Here is a 19,797-nt window from a genome sequence, read left to right as displayed (position 1 = left end):
TGGCCGGTCAACGCCGTCAGGTGTAAGTCGAGCGAAGCGAGATAGGAAGACGACGAATGAGCGAATAAGAGAAATAGAGAGAAAGAGAGGCGCACGCGCGCACGCTCGCTTAAAACGTTGCCTAGCACTCGCTTCGGGCAGGGGATGAAACTCGATACCGAATCCGCCCGTGATTAACGACGTTTCACGCTTGCTGGACGTCGAGCTCTCGGACGCTCCGCAGGATTTGCGACCCACGAGATTTTCCTGGAGCATCGACCTCTCTTTCTCTCTCTTCTCTCTCTCTCTCTCTCTCTCTCTCTCTCTCTCTATCTATCTTCTTCTTCGTGATGCACTCTCTTCTTAGCCCTTCTCCTTCGTTCTTCTTTCATTTTTTTTTAGAACGATCGTACTGAGTGCGATTTAAGTCAAGAACTTTTCTGTCTTTCTCGATATTGCTATATGGTCAGATTAATCGACGTATCGGACATCGTGATCATTTGGTTATTACTTATTCGCATCTACATTCTGTTACCCTTATCTCATATTATCCTACCGTTCTCTGTAATCATTTTATCGTTCTTCATTACGGGCATTTGTAACGGGGGCCAGTTTATACGATGGAATAGATCGAGGTGCTTAGATTAAACCGGATTAATCTCTTAAAGGTATGAAGTAAAACTACGTTCGATATCGCGATTATTATTTTCAAGGAGGAAGACGTCGATGTGCCATAAGCTATGGGAAAGATATGTAACAAAATATGTGAATTCGTTCTTTAGTATAAAAAAAGAAAAAACGAAAATAAATGTTTGAAAAATCTCTCATCGATATTATCGTAATCAATTTGATAATTAAAAAGTTGGAATAATTTTTTATGAGACATTACAGAATTCTTTAATGAAATAAAAGGAGATCGTAATTAATGTCTGTAATAATTTCACCAGAAACCGTTTATATCGTCCACCCAGTATATTTCTGAACTTCTTGTACCACACGAAGATATCGCAGCATTCTCACGCGGGAAGAAGAGAATTCTCCAAGACGAATGCTTGACTACAGTGGCATGGGTCGTGTCTTGGTAATTAATGACCTTCCATTAAAGCCTTTAATATCGCGCACGAAATCCGTACGAGTTCATGGTCCATTCTACCATCTCTGGTTTCTATTATAAACAGACAACGAAGAAGAAACGTTGCCGACAAAATGTATCTATAATGCTAACGAAACCGGTATAGGCGTGATGTGTATCAAACCTGTTGACATAGTGTATTTTATTATATATATATATATATATATATATATATATATATATATTCACAATATATATAACTTATGATATCGAAATAAATTCACGAAGAAAATGGAACGCGTTTGTTATGCGTGTCACGCTTTAAAATCGAGACACCTGCCGAACGGTATATAACCGGAATACCATTTTGTATGTCGAACGGAGTGTATGCAGGCGCGTGACTATAACGAAACGACGAATGTGTCCAAATTCTTAATCAGAAAAAAGAAGACAAATTAAAGGAGAGAAAGAGAGAGAGAGAGAGAGAGAGAGGGGGGGGAACGTAAATAAAGAAAAGAGAAGAAATAAAACGTCTTATAAGACGATAAAGTTTACTTCTATAAAACTGAAATTTAAAAAGAAAGGTTCAAATAAAATTTTCAAATAATAAGAAAAATAAAAGAGAAAGAAAAAAGTGACGCTTGGAAAAGGTGCGTTTATTTCGAGGTGTTAGAAAAATAATAAAATCACTAAACCAAATTTCCTGCGTGTCGCCAAAAGCAAAAAATTTTATATTTTCGTCGTGTAGGATGAACGAATGTAAAAGAAAAAAAAAAAGAAAAAAAGAAAAAAAAGAAAGAAAAAACAAGTCGAGTTTCACGTAAAAGATCTAAAGGATAGAGAAAATCGAGTTCATCGTGGGTATTAACGGTACACGTTAAGCGGCACGATTCGCACGATGTGGGACGAGGAGTCTCGGTGATATATCAGTGACGCGTGGGTATCGCCATCCAAAGTGCTGCGACCTTATTCGTTAGTTTACTCATTCGCTTTACTCGCTCGCGGGGACGACGTATGCAAAGCGGGCACTAGCTCGTGTGATTCACGACTTTGCCGATGAGTTTTACCTACTTCGGGTTATTCACCCTTTCTACCGATACGTTCCCTCATATATTTGCAGAGGAGGTGCACGCGCCAATGTACGCCTACGATGTTCGCCGATCGCTCTTCTCTTACATGACAGCGCGTGTCGTAATAACGAGAGACTATCGCGTTAAAATGAGACTGTAAAGGCTACCGGAAGAGGACCTTCCGATTGCTTCTGTTTGGTTCTATCTACTCGTATAACTTCGAGATAGGCTTCGTTAAGGGAACGTTCGATATAAATGATAAAAAATTGATAACACCTTTCTTACATGAGAAATAATCTTACAAGTGTGTAGGTACCTATGTATGTAATATATATCTTGGTGTATGTTGATTTTCTCTCTCTCTCTCTCTCTCTCTCTCTCTTATGTTAGTTATGTATGTAGGAACGTACACACGTACGTGCTCTTAAAGCCTTATCATTCGGACGGCCGCGTAATTCCGCGTCCCGCTTGACAGCTCGATGCACCGGGACTAGGATCGTCGTGGTAGAAACGGGGGACGAAGATAGTCATCCATATTCAACGTGTCGAGGGTAGCCGTAACACGGGAAGCGCTATCACGTCAGCACGACGTCATACAGTTTCGGATTTCCCTTGTAACGATGCTCTGTCGCGGAACACCCCTCAAATTGCCCGTACTGCGAATGCACACTCCAAATCTTCTCGTTACATTCGTTAATGATTTCACGCGTCGAAAATTTCATTCCGTAGATCCTAACGGATACGAGAAAGCTTCTACGATGGCGACGAGCGCAAGAGGGTATATGGAAGTTTTTAGAGAGATAATGATCAACGAAAAAAAGTTGAAGGACAACGCGATTAAAACGGATTCCGCATGGCTTTAACGGTCTTACGGTTTTAGCCCATTATGAGAAACTCGAACTCGTTATTCGAGAAGTTCGCACAGCGATTTTAACGCGCGGAACGTCGGCTCGAGAATGTTTCCCCGTGCTGACCGACTAACTGGCGAAGTTCTAGATCGCCATGTAAAGTTCCTATTTCTCGCTACCTTCTCATAAACGAGAATATGAATCCAAATATAGTATTTAGTTTAAAAACCACTTAGTGAATTAATAATAGTTTAGATGTGAGAATTTTGGCAATTATTTCGTTTTATGTTTTAGATAATCAAACGCACTTACATGTTTATGTAACATATAATTAGCGTGATTATCGTTCGATCGAATAAAAGTCTCTTAATTATGGATTTTAATTATTTCGTTAACATGGAATTGTCCGGTTAAGTGACACGCGTAGATCGCAATGATCGTTTTCGATGATACCAAAAATTCATGTAGAACCGGGAATCTTATCAGATCGTTGAATAACTCGCATAAAACTCGTACGAATTCCAGTTTCGTGAATGGCACGTGTTTACCTTTTGAGAATACGTGACTCAGGATGCATCTTTCGTTCAAAAAGAAATGTCTCTCCCTTGTTATTTCTATCTCCGTGCGTCTTGGGGATGATATCAGAGTACGATGTAAGCCCCGCTGTCCACGATGGCTACGAGTACAACGACGCCGAACACGATAAGGAACCGTCTGTAGGATAAACACACCGACCGCCCTTTCCCTTCCGCTCGTTAGGAAGGGCCAGCCATGCTTGTGTCGTCTTGCGACGCTCGCATAATCCAACCGGTAATCGGTCGCATATCTCGACGATATAAATCAGGTAGCCCGATCGTGGATTGTCCGGTTCGCGTAGTGGGCTCATAAATTATTTCCCGCATTTCTCCGCTTATACGTGTATATCTATCCGTGGTTGGACACAAAACTTGAAAGATTGCAACGTTCTTTTTCTCTTTTTTCTCTCTTTCCTTTTTTAGTTTACTTTTCGATTATATCTAAAAAAAAAAGACTACGACGATTCCTCTTTTCTTTTACTTTATTTTTATTTCTTCTTAGCGAGATCAATGACCGCGTCGATAGTGGTAGCTTTAAATAAACCCTTCCACGGGAAAGCTCGATTCTTCTCGCAAAAGCAACCGGCTCGACTGGCTTTTATCGTCTAGTAGTCGTCTGGCACTCTCTTATACTGAGAAAACCACTACCACCCATTTTCCTCCTCTTCTCTCAAAGCGTATAATTTTCAAAATGCTTTCGTTTCACGTAAATACTGCGTTTTCACGAGGGTTGCTGTTCATTACCAAAAGACAAAGAGACGTTTGAGATTTTTCTTTCTCTCTCTTAATTCCTAATTTTGCCTTCTTTCTCTCTCTCTCTCTCTTTCTCTCTCTATCTCTCTTTATCTCTCTTTATCTCTCTTTATCTCTCTGTCTTTATTTCTTGTCGTTTTCTTTCACTGAGAAAATTGTGCCACCTATAGTGAGCATTAGAGAAAGATGGAAGAGAAAACGGCACATTTGGAGGGAATTAATGGCGTGTTCGTTCAGGATAAAGTGCGCTGCGTGCTATGCCAACGGAAAGGCGGTGTGTGTAAGAGACAGAGAGAGAGAGAGAAGGGAGAGTTTGTCACGATACCCCCGAAAGCATTCTCTCCACCCTCTTAAAAGGAGAGTAGCGCTCAAGAGACTACCAGGAGACATAACTACGTTTAGTAAACACAACGCTAAGTTACGTTGTGCTACACACGACTCTTCCCGTGACAAAACAAAGTTTGATACGCGTGGTTGTTTCCTTTTCTCTCTCTCTCTCTCTCTCTCTTTCTCTCTCTGTGTGTGTGTGTGTATGTTTTTTCTCTCTTTCCTTCTTCATTTCTTAGCTCTTTCGTTCCTTCGTCTTTTCTGTATTATCTTCGTATCCCTTCTTTTCCACCTTCTCTTTAGTAACGAAACAACCGCGAGTTATGTACCTATGACCCGACTCAACTATCGCGGAATGTTACCGCGCCACGGGCCTGTTTATACGGAAAAGCAATTACGCATCCTCCTTCCCGTTGTTGAATACTGCGGCGACAGCAGCCGCAACTGAATACCGTCTCGTCGCTACCACGTACTTTACCTATGCATTAGGAAATTTGGTATGATATCCGAGCGGCGTTAATTGATCGTAATTAATCGGAAAATTATCTGATACGATTATTTATTTATCAAATATTTAAATGTTAGCGTAAATTTAATAATTATAAATTTATGAAAATATACGACGAACGTATCTCATTCTACATATATATATATATATATATATATATATATAAAACATGACCCTCCCATCGGATATGATAATATCCGATATATATATATATATAATAATATATATATAATATGATCCTTCCATCGGATATGATAATTTATAATATCTTCCTTTATAATATCTTCTCATCAACTTCATTCTGTTGAACTTGGACGAGAGATATTTTAAATGTATTAAACAGAAACTGAGAAGAACGGAATGAAAGCCTCTGCTTATCATCATTTTGTATTCTGCGAACGCGGTAATAATCCATACATAGGGCACTGGAATTAACACTAACGGCGTGACTCGCTGTCTATCATTTTGTCAACGTACGTATAATCTGATGCAGTTCTAGCGTTAAATCATGCGGGCTAGGGCATTCCTGATAATCAACACGCGGTAGCATTGGCGGCAATAGTGGAACGTCGTATGCGGCTACATAACCGCCGTGCATCGGACAATATAATCGGTAACCCCGATTCCGCGCTAATTTACTCAATGCAAAGAGCCGTTAAACGACATGCGTGAATCTCAATTCATCACGACCTTGATCCTTTTCTTTTACTTCTCTCTCTCTCTTTCCCTCCCTCCCTCTCTCTCTCTCCCTCTCTCTCTCTCTCTCTCTCTCTCTCTCTCTCTCTCTCTCTCTCTCTCTCTCTCTCTCTCTCTCTATCTCTCTTAGTTCTATCAGAGTCTTTAATCAGACGAATAAAATTATCGGGATGAGGCTCGATAAAGACGTCACACTGTTGTATCATTGTCACAATTATTATCGACATTGATACGATTAATAAAATCAATTCGACCGTAAATAATATATTTTTGACAGTGAACAAGCCACCGATTCGTAATTAATGGATGCAAAATCTTTGACAGATAAGCAATAGATTTAATTTTCCACAAGAGTGGAAAAATGAGAACATTCGGTATTTGGCAATAAAGTCTTTCCCTCTTTTCCCTCTCTTTCTCTTCAATTCGTTTATTATCGCATCGATTTATCCTTAATCGATTCAAAAATATCGATTTCTCATTTCTCTGGTCAGCTCTCGATGTAGCTCGCAAAGAGGTTGCATCCCACGACATATTCGTTTAATTTATCTCGCTAAATCGATGGCCACCATAATTTTCATGCAACCGTTTCGCGTGTAACACAATACATTCCGGGTAACGATTGCATACATTCCGTGTTGTTTTCCTTTACGCTTCGGTTCCGAAGACTCGCGTATGAGTAAAATGTACATATTTGGAATGAAAGAAAATGAAGAAAAAAGAAATAAGTACAGAGGAGAAATGTAGATAGAAAGAGAAAGAGAAAGAGAAAAAGAAACAGAAAGGGAGAGAGAGAGAAAGACAGAGAGAGGGAGGGACAGTCATACTGCGGAAGCATGCGTGCATGGAGCACATTTATTGCTGGCGTAAAGTAAAATTACCAGTGTAACTGCTGTTACTATAGAGGCAATAGCTGCTCTCACTCTCTTTCTCTCTTTCTCTTTCTTTTCTGTGCAGGTACTCATATTCTTTCTTCTATCGTTGTTTGTCCTTCCTCTCTACATATCCGTCTCGCTTCCTTCCGTTTAAACGTCCGCTTTTCTATTCTTCCGTTCCGCAGTACAAACTTTCCATCGTTTTAGTTCCGACTGAAGGAGAAACGTTTTCAGTATGCTTTTTCTAGCGAAAGAAAATAAGAGAGCGGATACGTAATGATATTAATTCGATATACATACATATGCATACGTATATGCGATTTTTAAATGTTTCAATGTGCATACAATTATAAACAAAACGAATTAACGATTATATCCTGGCGTTAAAGATGGAAGATAATTGAAAAGGAAAATTATTTTAAATAAGATATACATAATTCTAGAGGAGCTTTTAGCTCTTTATACTGTATAAATACCATATAATTATTATTCCTTGTCGTATCTCGTGCGTGTGGTAGTTGTCGCTTCTTTGAAAAAAAAAGAAAAAAAAAAGATAATAATACGATCTCCATTTCATTATCAAGAAGATATATAAGGATATAATAACAAGAGGCGGTTTGCATGCATTGAAGACCCTGATAGTTTGCCCTTTGAAAGTGACAGGTCTTTTCCCTTGTCTCTTTTCTCAACTCGCACGAAGTTCCATTTACTCAATTCTCGTTAGTTTACTTTCTCTCATCGTCTATCCTTTTCTTGATAATACTATTCTCATAGTCTTTGAGAAATCGAGAAACGTAAGATCTAGAGTTTATCTCTTAATCCTGAAAGTTATTGAAAAGCATCTATGGTCAATTTCTTTGTTGCAAGCCAACCATCTATTCTATTCGAGCAAACCTACGTTTCCACTAAATTTATCTTCTTTTTGACGTAGTAACATAGTGAAGATAATTGACCCTTTGGAAATCATTCTTCTCGGCAGACAGGCTATATTAAATGTCCTCGTACCTGCTACGTGAAAAGCAATGCTGGTACAACAGGTTTCGCCATTGTAATTGCCTAAGACAAAGGCGTGATTAAGATGAGAATTCTCCGATTAACTGACAAGGCGAAATGTAATTAAAGTACCGTCGAATAATGTGAAATTAGCACTCAATCGTTGCATCGTCGGGACATACCAGATTGTTAGATCTGATGCGAAATGCTCCGGAAAGTCAACGAACAGACTTGAAAAACGGATGAATGAATGAATGAGAAAGGGAGAGAAAAAAAGTGAGAAGTAGAGAATCGGAGTCGGCAAAGAAACGCTTGAGTGATAAAGAACTCACACGAAGAAAAGGAAGAGAGGGAGAAAGAGAAACAGAGAGAGGATGAAAGAGAGAGAGAGAGAGAGAGAGAGAGAGAGAGAGAGAGACGAAAACGACGAGAATTTTGCGTTAGTCCATAATTTCCGAGTTCCACATTTATATTAGGTGGGTCAGGGGAAGACGAATGTTCCTTTGGCAAGGCAGCGCTCACCCCCCTGCCCAAAAGCACTTTGATACGAACGGGATAGAAGCAACGTCGAGAAGAAAGGGAGGAGAGTCCATTAGTGGAGCCATCTGAATATTTGCAAAACGTGCAAACCGAGCGCTCGTGCAGAGGTTAAAAAGATGTGTAATATACTGGCATCACTTCCACTCAGTGACTCGTTCTTTCTTTTTCCTTCGTTCTCTCTATCTCTCTCTCTCTCTTTTTCTCTCTCTATCTTTCTCTCTCTCTCTCTCTCTCTTTTTCTCTCTCTATCTTTCTCTCTCTCTCTCTCTCTTTCTCTCTCTCTCTCTCTCTCTCTCTCTCTCTCTCTCTCTTTCTCTCTCTCTGAAACTGTCGTGAAGCTGTAGACTCAGGCAAGTACGACGTGGGAGTAACGGGACTGCTACCTGGTCAAGAGAGCCACTTAAAACTTTATCTCTCCCTCTTTGAAGGCATTCACTCCCGTTCCCTCTTTTCTCTCTCCCTCTCTCTCTCTCTCTCTCTTTTATCAGGCGCGCGTACGTTTATGCACACGCAGGATAATTCGACGTTCTTGGGATCGACGACGTCTATCTTTCCTCGTCATCGTAACGGCCGCGAGGCAAGAACTTCATCGTTCGCGTCGTACCAACGAAAAACTTGATTGCAAAGCGTTTAATAGGCCTTCAACGTTCTTGCAACGGATTGCACGCGATATCACGATGATACCGTACTCGTTCCGCTTGAAAGTATAGTTGCTATAAGTATACTTGAACTCGTCAAATAGAAATCTTCGTTTGTTAAATCTCTTTATCGGACGGACTATGATCGATTATCTTGGTTAAAAGAAAAGAAAGTAAGGAATGAAGTTTCCAAAAAGAAGGTCACTCGTCGATTCAGGTCATTCGTAATTGAATTATCAATCATTCGTAATTGCGAGACGATAATTTGCATTCTCGAGCCATACGAGAAACAAGAGTTGCAAATTATTACTGACATTTATGCTCACGGAGAAAGATCGAAGAGAACTTGCTAAATGGTCTCGAGTACTCTTGGTATAGTACATATATCTGGAGTTTTGTTTGTTCCCTGTTAACCTCGTGGCTCCGCTATCGCCCGATTTCATCTCGACCGAAAGTAAATCATACGGGTGGCGTCACCGTAGGTCAAATACTTCTTCCTCCTAACTTTTTCTTGGTCGATTAGAATGTTGCCCGTTGCCATGGAGGCGTTTAAGTGCTACGTAATTTCCTCGATTCATTTGAAAGCGCACGAAATCGGCTGGGATGTGATATGACTCGACTCAAAGAAGATCTCGATGCTTCTTCGACTGTTTTATTGCTTGCGAATCCAAGATGGAACACCAACCGAATCTATGAGATCGTTAGTCACGCTTCTTGGATTTGTTCGACTCGTCGAAGCGAGGCTTTCTCCCTTCTTCTTTGCCTTGTTATCGTCCGACGGTAATTCGAGTGTCTTTAATTACGCGTCGGAAACCTGGAAACTGGCTTGATTGGATCGAAAATTCGCGTTCAAGAAACGGCGAGCATTGAAAAGTCAACGATTAAGACTAAAGCCAATGAGAAAAGGTTTTCGATGTGGAAGTAAAAATTGAATTAAATGATTTTAATTTATCGTTCCTTTTCCTAGATCCGACAAGAAAATCAATCTAAATAAAATCCAACGATTGATATGATACTTCGAAATAATCGTTCCTAAGGAACACATAGTATTTTCTCGGATTATCCAAAATGAGAACCGTTTCTGAACTCTATCGTCTCTTGTTATCCTTCCCAAGCGACTCATGTCTCCCGGAATTGCCGGCTTACATCTCAAGGCATTTGGATCTTGTTCGTTCTTCCTGCCACAGTGATTTGCAATCCGTACCATCGATACAAGCTTAACGAGAAAAAGTATATACACTTCCCCTTTTCGATCATATATACGAAACTTTTACGGAAGCTTACTTGTCCAATAGCTTATCATCGTTAATATCGGTTATTTTCTAGAAATTTATCTATACTAATTACATGCTATTGTTCACTTAATATTCTTCTTAACTAGTATTCGCGATAAAAGTTACGAAGGGAAGGAACTTTCGTAGCGTTCAACGAGACTTAACTGCTTCTAACGGCCGATAATGTTACGGATAACGATCGCACATTCGAGATCAATGGGTACTTTGACGATAGTTCGGCTTCGATAATTAACGTTTGTACGTAAATTTGAGGACGGTGGCGATAGGACGCCTTTACTTAACTGCAAAGCACAAAAGCGAGCGAGAGAGATAGATAGATAATTAAATGGATAGATAGATAGAGAGAGAGAGAGAGAGAGAGAGAGAGAGAGAGAGAGAAGAAGGTATTCGAATCGTGCACATTATGAAGCATCATGTCTGATCGAGAGACGGTAGCTACAGAAGCACGCGTCCTGCACCTGCTCGTACACGTTCTCACGCTAACGAGTCTGTAATATTTACGTCATCTCCAATGTGCGAAGGTTGTTCCTATCCTTGATGCGTCGGACGTATAACCGAGGGCGGAAATCCCGTAAGAAGCCGATGGACTTTACGCCTACGGGCCCGCGGTAATTTTTGTCTCCGTTTATTTCTTCTTTTTGTTGTTTTTATCTCAAATTCGTTTAAATTTTCTCATGAATTCTATATTCTAATATTATATGTAATTTTTGTTATCTTCCTCTTCGTACTTTATTCCTTCGATCGTTTCCAAAAATCAAATAATTTATCGTAAAATCAAACGGAACTATTTCGTTATAAATTCGATAAGAGTAGATTAAAGCTAAACGGCACGAGAACGTTACGTCCCGTTATACGTTCTCCCCCAATCTTGAATCTTATCAGAATCCTTCCTTTTTCTGTTCGTCTTCGACCATTAGAGTTCTCTATGTGCTTAGATACGTACGCTCGGAATACAGTAACGACTCAAGATATTTCCCTTCCTTCCCATAGCTTTAACCCATCGCGGAAGTCTGACGCACGTGCTCTATCCGTTTCGCATTATTTTCGAAGAATAAATTAAACGAATAAATTAAATCTTCTTCGTTTCGTAATTGCTTGCTCCCACAGCCAAATATTCTCTTTATCCTTCCTATTCGTTAACAAGGTGACGTCGTGTTTCCTCGATTCCGATCATCGAAGTTTCCGGTCATTGTTCCGCGGCTATTTATCACGATGTGCATGATCATCGTAGCATAAAATCCGTGTGGGAACGTCTTTTCGGTGAAAAAATCTTTCTTCCTTTATCGTTCTTGCATCAGCAATCTACTGCTATGACATAAGACGCTTTAACATAATAAGACCTTAACAAAGATCTTCATTTTAACGTTTCTTTGACCCGACCCAATTTATCCGCTATCATCTTTTTCGGGACACGCGTCGAACCCAATCATTATCCTTCAGATTTTCAAATGAATCCACTTTACTTTTTCATGGAAGCGATCGTTCCTAAAAACGTAATCACGACTCCGCCTCCATATCGTTCCTTTCGTTTCATCTTCTTTTCTTTTTTTATTTCTATCAAATTTCAACGAAACTGCGTTCGTAACAAGTTCCTTTCTTGGCCCGGTCAGTTGAGTTTCAGCCTAAGGCGTATCTTTGGCATGATCGCGAAAGGAATCCAAAAAGAAGGACTCGCTTCGTAGGGGTTCTGCCTTTGCCGATTATGTCTTTAGGGGAGGAGAGAAAGAGGGGAAATGATCGTACTCGACGCTCATTCATTTACCATGGCGTCCTCTTGATCGTTCGTTCTTATCGAGCAGACCATTAATTCTTCCGCGAGTCCTATCCCAGCCAGATACATGCAAACATACACAGACGTCCCGTACATGTTTCCCTTTCCTCTTTTCTTCTATCTGTCCATCTGTCTGTCTGTCCGTCCGTACATTCGTTCTTCCGTCTTTCTCCAAACCCACGCGCAACGCCAAGAATTGAGCGATACGCCGAGTCTTTCTCAGTACTTTGCACCGTTAACTTCGCGAAGGTGGCTACAGAAAGAGAAAGAAAGAAAGAAAGAAAGAAAGAAAGAAAGAAAGAAAGAAAGGCAGAGAGAGAGAGAGAGAAAGAGAAAGAGAGAAAGAAAAAGAAAGAGAGATCTTGCGATCCTTTCGCAACGGCCCACACGTGTCTCTGCGCGAGATCCTTCGTTTAACCAACGACAAAGGAGATAAGAAGAAAAGAAAAAAATGAAATAACACGAGAATCGTAACTGTGAGAAAAAAAAAATGCTTTGAGAATACTTTCAAGGAACAAACGAAGAGCAAATGATCTTTAAACGAATAAACAAATAGATGAAACAATAAATTTATATAATAAATAAGTATTTACGTATTATAAGAAGAAAATTGAAAGACATAGGATTGGCATAAAATAGATTGATATTTATGTCTCGAATCAAACGTGATATTTTAGAACGTTCATTTTGAGCAACGAACGAGTTCGATGAGATTCTTACAACTTAAATTCACGATCGATAAATTCAGGATTAACAATTATCGTGTTCCTTTTATGGCTTTGTTACGTTTCAAACGAGAGAAATGATCAAGCATATCTCTTTCTCTTTCTCTCTCTCCTTCACTCTTTCTCACAAGCGTGCATTTTTGAATTAGTTCTATTTTCTTCCGTTACAAGGAGTATTTTCAATTTCATATTCCTCCAAATACTAAGATACGATGTTACGCGACGAACAATAAATCCTATAAAATCTACTACATCGGATCGGACAAAGATGCCGCAGAATCCTGTTTTACCACGTTACAGCGAAACAAAGGTCCCTTGACCCTGGTTGAGAGTAGTTAATGACCGATTACACGCTACTTTCTTCTTCGTTCTTCCTTCTCGGCAGCTACAGTGACCACGAGCGTGCAATAGTTTCTTTTCTCGACGAACGGGAAACGCCTTTAGTCTCGATCGTGAAATCCTAGACACAACGATAGTTTCGTTCCTTTTGTGACATCCTCGATAAAACATTAAAAAAATTGCGGAACAATTCTAGGTTTTACTTTTCGTTTAAACGATCTTATACAATCATAATACTAATTAATCGAGAATAATTATTAATTGGCATGATGGACATGATATAATTGCATTCCAATATCAGTCGTATTGGAATCACACGAAATGTGACTATACTCGTTCGTTCGTTTATCGTATAAACAGAATGTTCACCTCTTCGTGAGCAGATAATTTTTCGAGGAAAATCTAGGAAGAACGGTAAGAGCGAAGGAAGAGAAGGAAGTCAGCCGGAAAGAAGTGTACGAGTTCAAGTAAGAAGAAACAAACCAGATACAGTGACGAAAAAGGGAGATCGCGAGAACACCGTTCGCGGGCTTCCATGAGAGAAAAAGAGATAGAAAGAGAAAGAGAGAGAGAGAGAGAGAAAAGAGAGAGAGAGAGAGAGAGAAAGAAAGAGAAACCAGACAAGACTTGGGTCGAACGGGTAGGTGTACCTAGGGGGCTATTAACCGTTCGCAAACAATGATCTTGAAGCGGAAGTGCTCTCCTCTCCGCCGCAACGTCTTATCAGAATTCCAGTCTAGCCGAGGACTCCCAGTAGAGGAAGACCGAGGAAGAGAAAGGGCGATGCGAGCACGAAGAGAAATAGGAAGAGGAAGGAACATGTTCTGCCTTCGAGCTAGAGTACAGTTTTCCAAAAAGTTTCCATAACTCTGACGAAATTATTTCTTCAATAAATTACTTCGGTTAGCTCGTTCTCCTTCCGACTGATATCATCGTTCGTTTATCACAAAAAAAAAGGAACAAGAGAAAAATGTTAAATAAAGAATGCAATAACAAAGGACGACAATATAAAATGTTGTTTCATATTTCGTTGGCTCGTGGAAGAAATTGGAGTCATAAAGTTTGTGGTACATTATAATTAAATAAAAAAAGGAAAGAGTGAGTGAGAGAGAGAGAGAGAGAGAGAGAGAGAGAGAGAAGAATTGATGCTAGAACGCAGCCAGCGTCGTGCGTTAGCGTAAATTAATATCACCCCGTCGTAATTACCAGCCACCGCGTGCGCTTTAACGGACCACTAAACGCGATCGTGCGTTTTGGTGTGGACAAAATAGCCCGTGGTTAGAATGCGCTCATGAAAGAGAGAAAGAGAGAGAGAGAGAGAGAGAGAGAGGGAAAGAGAAAGGGTGGAACAAAAAAAACGGTGTGAGAAATAACACGGAAGCAGTAATTCCTCGTCGTAAAGCTATGCTAGACGCCTCGTGGATATTGTCCTAGAGGCCAAAAAAAAAAAAAAGAAATTGAAGAGAACAAATTCTGAGGCAATCGAGATGCGCGCTCACGTGTCCAGCAAAGTAGCGCGAAATTTGTATATAAAATAATTCAGGATAAAGAACGAGGACGAAACGTGATTCGATCTGTTACTTTCTCACGCCATAATGAGGAGCTTTCTTAATTCGATTTCTCGGGAAATTCGAAGGAAGAGTGTCAGAATGGATGGATGGATGGATGAATGGATGGATGGATGAATGGACGAATGGACGTTCGTTCAAAGAGAAAGAAAAAGAGGCACTTGTATTTTTTTGCAACTACATTTAAAAGTTTTCTTACGATTTGTCGTTAATCGCATGAGTTTTCAGCGACGAGCCGGTACTCGTTCGGGCACGCAACTCGTTCTTGCTTTCCCGTTATAAAACGTACACACTGACGCACACCGTTCTCTGATACCTTCCTCTCTTCCCTTCTTCAAAGAGGTAGGTATATCAAGCCAGTGCAAAGGGTGAAGCAGAAGAAACTCATGCTTCCGTCCTATCTCAGCCTCTTTAGGTTTAATTATTTAACGGGTACGCCTCCTCCTACTTTGTTATTTCCTATTTCCGTTCTCTTTTTTTTTTATATATATATTTTATATATATATATATATATATATATATATATATATATATATTTATGAAGGAAAAAAGGAAGAATCTATATATATATATATATATATATATATATATATATATATATACATATATAAATAGAGATAAAAAAGTAAGATGATATCTTACGACTATTTTTTAATTCATCGTCATTGTTATTAGTTTCAACGAAACAGACGAAAATGATACGTCGTGAGATATATGTTGATATATAGGTAAATCGTAGCACCTGCAACGCTTCGGGCGTCTACCCGGAAACAATCGCGGAAACGATGGCTTCCTCGTTGCTTGCGTCGAATTAAAAAAAACGGTACACGTTTCACGCATGAAGCGACGCGCTTGTACGTCGAATGGAAAGTGGTGGAGGAAGAAGAAGAGGAGAAGGAAGAAGATGAAGACGAAGACGAAGAAGAAGAAGAAAAAGTAAAAGAAAAAGAAAAAGTGATCGGTGAAGGAAAGAGGTATCATCGTATCGTCATTGACACGATATTCATAGTAGGGCTTCTCGAAGTCATTTTAAAATTGATTCGATAATTGAGTCGCATCTAACGTTTCCTCTTCAATTTCTTCTTGTGATTCTCCTCTCGTCTCTCTCTCTCTCTCTCTCTCTCTGTCTTTCTTTCTCGTAGTACATCTTCTCGTAGTAGTACATTCGCGATATGCATGTTCGCGCGTTCGAAGTTCCTGGACGTTTGTAAACGCTAGCCCTTGAGGTAATGCCTTCCCTCGAATGCAGCCGCGTACCCTTTGTGTGCTAATATCCTGTAAGCACGTCTATGTTCTAGCGGACTTATGAAAATACAAACTGTTCTGTTCGCGCGGCCGATCTTCTTACCAAGGACCGAACGATGGTGGTTCTCATACGAGTACTTCTAGTCTAAATCGCGAAAGAAAAGAAAATAGAGGAAGGAAAGGAAAATACGTAAATGTTAGGAGAAGATAAATTCAAAATCAACATTAGGGATTCCTTCAATGAATGGTAGTTGTAAAAATCATTGCTTTCTTCATAAATGGCTCGTCTCGTTGTAAAAACAAGATAGAGAATGAGAATAAGAATAAGCGGTAACAACGAAGCATATATATAGGACACGCCGGAAGAATTCGTTTTATAAACCTGACGTCCTACACCACATCTTTTCCCGTACACTATCGATATCGAATGCCCATCGAGGTCGTCCTCTTTTATCTGCACTGGCCAGGACCGTCGACGTTCGCTCGATCGGTTTGCTAGATTACCGTCCGGGCAACGCGTTACACGAGAGCACGTCCCTTCTCCTTCTCCTCCTCTTCCTCTTCATCCTCATCTTCCTCTTTCCTTCCCCGTCTTTCTCCTTCCCTCTATATCGCGTCGATCGTGTATCGTCGACGATGCATAACGCAATAATTTACGAGCAGCGCGTTCGCAAGCTGGACATAACACAGCGTAGTACCCACGCTGCTAGGGGCCCGCTTGACAGGCGTATATCGTTCGACTTTCTAATTGACACGTTAATTTCCCACTCGTAGATCGTGATCTTAATCGAATTACTGTGCAGGCGTCGAAGAAAAAATCTGGAATAAGGGAAGAGGAAAATGGTAGCCCTTAATCAGGCCCATGGCGTAAAGAAGCTCGAGGGTTGTGCTCTTCCTATATTGCTTCTTCTTGCCACTCGATACGCGACCCTGAACAATTAATATCGTTCCTCGTAATATTTATTTTAGCGTTCTTTCTCGTACGAGGAAGTAAAACTAGAAAAGTAGAAGAAAGAGAAAAGCTTTTCTAAGAAAGAAAGACCATTTTTACGGAGGTAAGAGATTTTCTCTGGATAAGAGAATTTCTTTCTCGTTCTTATTCTTCCTATTCCTATTTCTCTTTAATTACTTCAACTTTCTTCTCTCTTTGGAATATCGTTGATAATAGTTCACTCTCTCATGTGAGTTCTATGAGACGTCGTTCCTCGCAAGAAACTATTTCGATTATTCAAAAGCAACGAAGGAGTTGGCTATTCGCAGACTCGTAGAGTATTTCGTCGCTAACTTGGACAGGCTGTTAACCATCACGTTAATATATTCTCTCACGACGGTAAAACTTTATCGGTAATCCTTCGCGAGTATGGAAGAGCGGAGACGCGCATGGATGTGCGCAGACGAAGAGAGGAAGAAGAAGAAGGTAGTTAGGTAGATAGCTAGGTAGGTAGGTAGGTAGGTAGGTAGATGCCTTCCGGAAGAACACGAACCTACTATCCGGCTCGTTGAGTTTTTAGCCGGCACTCGATTAACGTTAACGTCGAAGACTTTGCAGAGACACGTCGACAGCGAAAGGCTGCCGCCTTCGTCTCTACCCGGTCAAGGACGATAAGATTGATTTACTCACGCTCGCTTCAACTTCCTCCTAGAGTTTATCCAAGGACCTTAAGTAATCAATATCGTACGAAAACGGTAGTAAAGCTCTCGGTAGAGGGGTAAGAATCTCATTACCCTTCGCTACTAAAGCCATTGTGCCGTCGAACTTCATTATCCGGACTAATTATTTCAAAGTTAGTCGAACAGTTTGCCACAATGTAATGGCTAAGGAAACAGTCTTAGTACCTTTTGGTAAAGAGAAACGAGGAGAAGGAGTAAAGAGAAGATAGAACGAGTGAAACGGATGGAAATGGATATATCTTGAAGAAGGAGACAGACCGAGACACGAAGGAACCACGAAGGGAGAACGCCGAGAGAAGAACATAATATCGCTCAATGCTAGGCTCTCCCTGCTTTTGTTGCCATTCATTAAAGTAATTACAGGAACCGATTTTCCCGCGAATGCCTCGATGCAAGGAAGAATTGAATACCGCTCTGCGCATACCATTCCCTGCGTTCTTGTTCGACCTTTATTACACTTTCCACCACTCCTCTTTCTGTTATGACGATTCCGTCGAAACTTTGACACGACTATCTCGAGTAGCTACATACAGTCGGTAGCATCGAAGTCCCGTTATCAATCGATGAGAGAACATATACGAGAGGGAATGAGAGAAAGATGGAAAACGATCGGTGATTACAGTTAACCGAGTACGGAATTTCTCTCTCAACTGTAATTAAGAATTTAATTGAGTGGACGATCGAGAAACATGAGGATCCTACTCTACTTTGCGATAAACGAGAGCATTCATACGAGTTGGCCTCGTAAACGGTCATACTTTTGAACGACCCTCTCGAAAGATCATAAGCGATCGATCGTAACGCAAGGGAGGATTTTCCGTAACGTGTACTCGTTTTAAAATCGTGAAGCCATACCGATACACCTGCTTGCTTTTCACACGCGAACGTTGCATCGAGACTCAACGGATTCGTTTGCTCGGAGATATAAAGACCGGAAAAACAACGGTTTTACAGATCTCACACACCCATCTCTTTCTATTCTTCTTCATTAGGTATTATCTCGAACTCGTTCTTTTTTTTTTTTTTGCACTATAAACCGTTCTCGAACGCAATCATTTACACGTATGGCTGGAGAAGTGATATAATTTTCTTTTTTTTTTTTTCTTTTCAAAACTTCGAACGATCACGATTTCAAAGGATCGATATTCCAACTTTCTGTTCGTGTAAGTTTCGATCGATCGTATATAAAATGTCACACGAAAGCATGCCAACAAAGATCCGTATTTGTCTGGAAAGGGTACGTGCTCTCGTTCACGGAATCGTCGAGATGGAAAATTGTTTTTCCGACGAACCGTAGTAGCTTCGCGTAACACGTATATACGTACGAAGTGCGATGGTAGGTGCGTGGCCATAAACCGTCGCGGATGGAACTTCATCGATTTAATCGGAAAATATAACGGACGTCGGACGTATAAATTCGCGGGCCAACGCGGTTCGCGCACGTCGTCCGGTATTCGGCGAAACGTGAAAACCCGAAATGGAAAAAATTTCAGAGCTGGAGATGGAACGAACCTAGAATCGACGTTATCTATCCACGAATACGTGTGGAGGACAAAGGAGGAAGAGGTGGATGTCGGCAACGATCGGAATTTTCCATTTAATTGGGAATGAAAAAAAAAAAGAAGAAAAAGAGAGAGAGAGAGAGAGAGAAAAGGAAAAGAACAATCTCTCCTTTCGATCGAAAAAAGATTTCGAATTTTCTCTCTTGGAAAGATCTGCATGCGCGAGATCCATCTCTGAAGGATCGTGAAGAGGGCTGAGGGGGCGAGAGGATCTCGCGTCATTCCTAACTCCAAAAGGAGCTCTTAAAGGCGCGACCCGACGACAGGTAAGAGAAGTCGACGACTCTTCGTGAGGATCTTCGGCTCCGATCGCGATCAAAGGAACGCAAAGGGAAAGCAAAGAAGAGGAAGAAGCGAGTCTTCGCGTCTCACGATCAAAATCGATCTTCTCTTCCCATCTCACCTGTCCCACTTTGACGAAGCGTGTAACGAAATTGAAATCCCGATTGGAGGAAACCTTTCGAGCCTGGAGAAACCGATTAAAAATCGTCGAGGTAAACCAAATCACGAAGGGGACTCTTCTTCCTTCGATCGTACCACTTTTCTCGTATCTTTTCTTTTTCGTGCTTCTTTCTTTTTTTTTTTTTTTATTTTTTATTTTTATTCTTTCTTTTCGTTTTCTTTTCCTTCGGAAATTTTTCCTTCACCTACCTCTTTTAAATCTTCTCGGCGAGTGACTCCTGTAGAATCTCCAGCAAGGGTGAGCTCGCAAAGAGGGTTGACGGCGAGAGTCAAGAAGAAATGGTGGTA

At 40.5% G+C, this 19,797-nt stretch overlaps 2 protein-coding genes across 4 annotated transcripts in view; one reads left to right on the top strand and one right to left on the bottom strand.

Annotated features, from left to right (window-relative positions):
* LOC146873173 (autophagy-related protein 16-1-like) overlaps positions 1 to 19,797 on the top strand; it is a 257,007-nt gene that overhangs the window by 191,691 nt on the left and 45,519 nt on the right. The window lies entirely within an intron of this gene.
* neo (ZP and PAN domain-containing protein neyo) overlaps positions 1 to 19,797 on the bottom strand; it is a 164,282-nt gene that overhangs the window by 144,252 nt on the left and 233 nt on the right. Inside the window, exon 1 of the mRNA XM_085664868.1 lies at positions 19,699 to 19,797. This exon is cut by the window's right edge and continues 233 nt beyond it. The gene's annotated coding sequence lies outside the window, so the exon portion shown is untranslated. The remainder of the gene's footprint in view (positions 1 to 19,698) is intronic.

Source organism: Vespa mandarinia, chromosome 2 (genome assembly GCF_050613455.1).
Source record: "Vespa mandarinia isolate Hongniang chromosome 2, ASM5061345v1, whole genome shotgun sequence".
Classification (NCBI taxonomy): Eukaryota; Metazoa; Arthropoda; class Insecta; order Hymenoptera; family Vespidae; genus Vespa; species Vespa mandarinia.
Note: the sequence above shows the minus strand (reverse complement) of the source record. Positions and strands in the feature narration are given on the sequence as shown.